The sequence below is a fragment of the Elephantulus edwardii genome, unplaced genomic scaffold (assembly GCF_000299155.1).
Source record: "Elephantulus edwardii isolate Elephantulus edwardi_28Jun2011 unplaced genomic scaffold, EleEdw1.0 scaffold00010, whole genome shotgun sequence".
NCBI lineage: Eukaryota > Metazoa > Chordata > Mammalia > Macroscelidea > Macroscelididae > Elephantulus > Elephantulus edwardii.
The window spans coordinates 21,688,205-21,695,561 of NW_006399760.1; positions in this window are offsets into that span (position 1 = coordinate 21,688,205).

Genomic DNA, 7,357 nt, shown 5'->3' on the forward strand with positions numbered 1-7,357 from the left:
GGAATTCCAAAATCTCTGTAGATGTTCACTGAAATGAAAAATAAACAACCTAAATTAAAAAACAAAACAAAACAAAACACAGTAATAAAAGGAATTGGAAACAAAAAAAAACATAGCTAAAAGTGTTACATATTTATTAGTAGCAGTGATGTTTTAAGGCATTAAGGTTTTAGAACTTCAGTTGTTCAACTAGATGGACTCTTACAGGTTTATAGACTCCTTAATTGCTGATACAGCATGGCACATCAGTCTTTGACAAGAGCAGAGTCTCTAGGTCCTTACTTTCACATGTAACATTTACTTGAAATAGTCTGGCTGAAATAAAGGCAGCATTGATTAGTGGCACATGTGTCTTAACTCACATTTTATACTTTTTTATTTGCTTCATCAGAAAATAATTTCTCCCCCTGAAATGCTTGGTCTCATTTGCTCCAAATTTTCTATATGTCAGGAATTATACTGTGTTGTATGTTGTTGTTGTGTTTACTGTAGAGTCGGAGCTGACCCATAGCGAACCTCCAGCAGGTTTTCAGAGGCAGTTAATCACACAGGAGGAGATTGCCCATCCTTCTCCCGCAGAGCAGCCTGTGGCCTTGAACCATGTGCCTTTCGGATTGCAGTGCAGCTTCACTAGGCCACCAGAGCTCCCTAAGTGTGTTGTATATTTAATATTTTTATTTTAATACCCACACATATCCTAGAATAGAGGTATTATTTCCATTCAGTATGAAATCTGGGTTAAACATTTTTTTCTATTAGGGAACTGTGGACTGTGTGCTGGAGAAACTTTAACAAAAGGCCTCAGTAACAAAGAATTTATATTAGAAGCAGTGGGACTCTGGGAATGATTCATTGTATCAGCTTAATGACATCATCAACAACCTGGGATCTTTCTATCTCTGTGTTCCCATATTTAGCTTTCCCACTTTGCCAAAGACCAGCTGAGCTCATTGTCACCAGCGTGTTTTGCAGATTTGACAATGAACAGCAGTACAAGAATAAGAAGGGAAAAAAGAAGGGGCATTTCTTTGGGCTCTTTTAAAAAACTAAAACATCTTTTTTCTATATGCTGCATGATGTAGAAACCAGAGCCTCCATAATTAGTTAACACTCCACATCAGTAGTAAGTTTATAAACAAAGTTAAGATGTCAATAAAATGATTGATCCTTTATATTGTAATGGAGGAACTATAACTCATTTCACATGTCCATTATATCATTCAAAGGACCTTGTTAAAGAATTTTTGGCATTGTTTCCACTAATCCTACAGAGGTCTGTTCTCACCTTCCTCGCCACAGATTTCGCCCTCACCTGAGTCTTGCAAGATTTTCCCCATTACTGACCATAAGGCAATTCTTAGAACCAGTCTTAGGTTATAGTGCTGTATAAAATAATGGATAGAAGTTTGATGTTCTTAAGGTTGATGCTTGTTGATTACACAGCTACTGGTTGGTTTAGCATTTCTCAGTTTCTCTTCTCCCTAATTCTGGTGAGTTTTTCCTAAAAAAATAGTTAATGAATTAATTAATTAACAAACATTTTAGTTTGTGATCTCATTTTCTAACTCAATTGACTTGCTTCAAGTCTCTTTGGACAAACGTGCATTTTAAGACAATGCCAAGTCTATCACTGCCATGAGGAATGATCTCAAAGTTTGGCTTAGTGTTACTGGTTCTGGAAATAGTGTTCAGGGCCAATGCTTACTGCATTTTGGGGAGGAAAAGTTTGTTCCAAACAGAACTGGGACCAAATTAGCAAGGAAATGAGGAATGAATGTTTGGTAGTCATCTAAGAACATTCATTTTAAGTGTTTACAAAAACTATGCAGGCAGAGGAACAGCAACATCTGACTTTCACAAAGTTCTCAGGAGTACAAATCCTCATTAACATCAACAGCCTTGATAGTACAAAAATTGATTCTTATGAGATCAAATAGACTTTCACATGCCATGCATTTAATCCTTTCTAAACATAATAGCAACTGTACCTCAACTCACGGCTTCATTACTAGGTTGAAGAATTCCTTGCAATGGCCACACAGAACTCACAGGAAATACCTATGTTATTGCTGTTTTTAGATGATGTCAATTCAAGGGGACTCATATCAACCCCATAAATAGCAGATCTGAATTCTAGTCTATGCCATCCTCTCCATCTTTGATACACTTGAGTCCACTGTTACAGTTACTGTGTCAATACATCTCATTGAGGGTCGTCTTCTCTTTTGCTGACCTTCCACCTTTTCAAGTATGATATACTTTTCCAAGTAACAGCCCCTCCTAGCAACAGGCCTAAAGTATGTGAGGCAAAGCTTCATCATTCTTGCCTCCAAAGTACACTCTGGCTACACCCTCTCCAAGACATATCTGTTTGTTCCCTTGGCCATCCATGGGGTGGCTATTCAGAGCTCTTCTCCAACACCAAAGCTCAAAGGCATCAATTCTTTTCCTGTCATTCGTATTCATTGTCCAGCTCTCAGATGCATGACAAGTAATTAGAAAGACCATGGCCTGAATGAAAAAGTGCTTCAAGTCCTCCTCATTGTCAGCAAACAAGGTTGTGTTATCTTACTATTGCTGTTGTTGTTTGAGGCCATCGAGTCGTAGATGACTCATAGCAAACCTATGAACGAACAGCCTGAGCACTGTTCGTACATAGAGTTTCCAGAGGCAAGCCATTTTGGAACTGGATACCGCTCCTGCTTCCAGATCTTACTATTACAATTAAAAATAACACTAAAATTACTAATACATACTTACACTACCATTTATTCTTTCAGGGTTAAAAACATTAAACTTAATTGCATGAGTATAAAAGTCAACGTGCTTCTGAATAAAATAGTCCCTTTAGGAAAGAATATCTTCTCTTCAAAATATTTCGATCTTAAATAAAATTAAATTAAAATTGAATAAAGATGACTCAGACAAAGGACATTCTTTCCCAGACTCCCACTCACCAACTCAATCCAACTAGCTTAGAATTTATTGCACAATTCCCAAATTAGAGAAATATTTGACTTTTAAACTACAAAAGCCCCAGATAGATTTTGATTGGCTCAGATACGTTCTTCAAGATTAAATTCTGTCAGAACAGTCACCTAAGAACCCAGATTTGCTAGTCCTTCTCAAATCTGTCCAAAAAATACAGAATCAAAGAGAAAAATAAGACAATAATAAGTTGATATTTTATTATGAAATAGAAAATGATTCACATAGTTCAATAAAATGAAAGGGCCAAGAATACCTTACATGGCAGTTAATTGGAGACATTGGTTCAACTTCTTCCAAAACACTGTTGGGAAAAAAGGCTTAGTGATGATCCAGACGCTCACTACTTCAGATACTTGTACTCTGAGAAAAGTAAAACTCCTATGAGCTCGCCATTTCTCCATGTCCACCTGTCCAGCTAAAGCTGACAGACTGAAAACCAAAGACAGTACTCCAGTGATGACTAGAAATTAGATAATTTTTGCATCAGTTTTACTCATTTTCTGAAACATCTATACATAATAATTTTTTTGGTTTCACTATTTTCATAATTTTAGAACATGCCTCTGGAAACTATGACCTTTGATAAATGTTGATAGTTGTAGAGGGTCTTCGGGCCTTTTGTTCATAGGGTCACTATGAGTCATGCTTGACTCAACAGCAATCAACAACAACAACATTTTTATATTTTGGGCTAAACCATGTTTTGTTTTGTTTTTCCTTCCTGCCAATCTGTATATTTTAGAGGGTTGGCCAAAGTGCTAAACAAACACGAAATAGAGCACATTGAGATGGCCAGTCCTAGTCAAAACTGGATAATGTTTTTCCTCCAAGTCCTTAAAAATATCTATTCTGTTTCTCCTCTCAAGTTTTCATTTACTTTTAGTCAATCAACTTTGTTCAGTTAGCAACATTTTTCCTAAACGGCAAAACACACAAACATACACACCTGTTGCTGTCTGTTCGCTGCAACCTACAGCGACACTCTGATGGAGGTAAGCACGACTCAGATACACCACTTCTGGACAGGATCAGAGAATCAATCCAGCTCAATTTTATTGGACTGCACTGCACTTATATACACAGGAAGCCCAGATAGGGTGGGCTTACAGACGTAGGACATGCAGATTGGTTAGGAGAACCTCAGCCTCCTGCGGACCACTCCCAGCTCAACAGACAAGGCAGCCGTCTTCCCAGGTGGCGAACTTTCTCAAGCCGATACAGCCAAACACAGGGGAGCCTTCTCTACCCCATTTTAAAGGCCGTCGGAGGCTTGCACTTATCTGGAGCTTAGGCAATCTGTCCTGGCCAGACACCCTCCCTTCCTCCCCAACATCCCGCAATACACATCGGTACGTATTTACACAATGTGTGTGTATATATATGTATGTATGTGTGTGTATATGTATATGTATATGTATATGCATATATACATACATACATATAGATACATATGGATATCTATATCATCTGTATCTATAATTACCTCAGTAATTTATACTTAGTTTTAATAAATTAATGTATTGGAAACATTTCCAGAATTATAAAGTAGAAGTTGCATTATTGTTTGGACAACAATTACAATGTGATATCTCTAAGCTTCTCTAGATTTTAGATTTAGAACAAGTTACATTAATTGTTATAGCACCAATTTCATCTATCCTACGTCTGTTAAGCTGAATCATTTTTATAGTAATAGTTTATTGAGTTTTGGTTGGAAGTTTACATAGAAAGTTAGGTTTCTATCTGATAATTTCCATACAAATTGCTCAAGGTAATTATTTACATTTATTACAACTGTACCAATATTTTCCTTAATCTTATTCTGTTTGTTCCCCTCCTTATATGCTAGTTTCCCTTCTTCCTTACTGAGTCACCTTCAATTTTCAGAAATTGGTGGGCTGTTGGTCCTGTTGGTCTCATAGTGATGGGGTTTTGGTAGGACCAATCTTACAAGTATTATCCTTGTGTGTGTGTGTGTGTGTGTGTGTGTGTGTGTGTGTGTACCACTCTGCTATTTCATCAACTGGTGATCTATAAGAGGATAGACTGTATTCTAGGTTTTAAAAGTGAAAGTCTCAGTGGGAACCTCTGTTCTCTGCTATTCTATTTTATCTGACTTTTTATTTTTTACTTTTTAAAAAAAGTATTCTAGTCCATATTTCTTTTCTCCCATTCTATCTGGATTAATTGTTATGACCCTACTAATATTGTTTAATGTAGTAGCCAGATGCCTTCTAGTTCTTCTGTTCTCAAGGGAGATGAGACTATAATTCTGGTAGGTTTTTTGTTTGTTTTTATTTGGTTTTTTAGTTTTTTCCCCCCTTCTGGCTACATTCTTACTATGTATCTCCTGATGAGTCTAGACTCAGAGCTGTGTGTTAGACCTCTTGCAAGATTTTAAGTCTGATGTTACTCACTTCACTGAGAGTCAGATCACGAATTTTGTAAACTATTTTACCAGTTGATTGAGTTGTCTCATGGTATTGTTATTTCCAAACTTCAAATTTATAAAATCAATGTTGTAATGCACTATGTGTGATTATTTACATTTGTGTCTTAAATGAATACATGTGCCTGCAGTGACATTATATTTCTATTTCTATCTTTTTATTGATGCTTTTCTTTGTTCTCACCTGTGCATCTACCTGTACCTGCCCACATCTCTTCAAACACTCATTGCTTTGGCTGTGCAGGGCATACTACATTGTTAATTAGGAGCACTCATCCATCTCCTAAAATAACTAGTCCTTACTCTGTAAAGAATACTACCCTCACCCCAATGCTTTCCTACTAACCACCAATGAATACTGCTGTCTCCTGCTTTGTCTCCAACACATATATACATATAGGTATTCGTGTCTTCTTAGAAAGGATACAGTATTTTCCTTTATATACTTATTATATTTAACATTATGCCTTTCAGTCATGTCTACGTAATACTCTGGGGTTTTTATTCATTCTTTTTCTTTATAGTAGTGTAGCATTCTATTGTAATAGTTTTCTACTTTCTCTAATTAAAAACAAAAACAAAAACAACAAAACACACCAAACAACCAACATACTCACTGAACAAAAATTTTATATAAATGAATTGAAATAATAAAAATTAGTAAGTTAAAAAAAATAAAAGTAGTAAGCAAATACCAAACCAGGATATTTTGAATATTAAAATTAATGGACAAGAATGAAGAGTAAAAGAGAATTTTTTTTAATAGAAACAGATCTACTAGTGGAGAAATAAATAGTTGAACTGCATATCAAATGTTTTTCCCTAAGAAAATATTTAAACTTTAGCATTTTAGGGAAAAAGAATATAAAGCATTCTAGATAGTGTACAATTAGTCATCTGAACAGGTGGAAGATTAGGCAAATGTCTTCTTTGGAGTTGTACATTAGTTTCTCATAATCTTGCCATAGCAAAAGATCACAAACTGGAAGTTTTGCAAGAAGAAAAATTTATCATTTTGCACATCAGAATTTTAGGACTGTGGAAGCAGTATGTCAACTGTTTTGTTGTTTTGTTCCACCATAAGGTTCTGAGAGTGGAATTATTGCATGCCACCCTCCCAGGTTCAAGTGGCAGCTGGTAAACGGTTTTGCTTCTTGGAGTGTGTGTACACCTTGTACATGGTAATTGTCTCTCTATTTTCTCTTTTATAAGGATATTGTGGTTGTTATATACCCTTGAGTAACCTGTGACTCATAATAATCCTATGTACAATAGTTCCAAAGCCCGCCCTATCCTGAGCCAGTATCACTGACTCTGACACACCTACCCCAATTACCCCAGTTATCATGTTAACCTATCTCATCCTGGGTCTTCATCTCCTACATTGTCTCTCCACCCTTTTAATTCTTCTGTAAGGATTGGTTCTTCCTGGCCACATGACCAAAGTATGTTAACTAGAGCTTCAAAATCCTTGTCTCCAAGAGGAAACTTGGTTTCACTCTCTCCAAAACAGACCTGTTTCTACGCTTAGCTGTCCATGGTATGTTCAAGATTCTTCTCTGGCACCACAGGATGTGCCAACCCTTCGTCAGTTTGACTGCATGTTAATATCGTCAAATAACCTACTTTCAAACAGATTCACAGCTGTATGGATGATACTGTCTACATGAGGAACAAAAACAGATCCATAACAAGTGGTTAGAAGAGTAATACCAAAACCTTTGGATGAGTGAGAAAAAGAACAATGGGAGGAGGCTATATTCTACAATGTAAGGTGAGCAAGTAAAAGTAAGTAACAGAAATAATAACCATAAGAATACTTTTTTGTCTACAACCAGGAGAAGATAAAATAGATGAATGGGACCTTCTAAGAATCAAATCCCTATGCACATCCAAAAACTTCTCCAACAGGGTAAA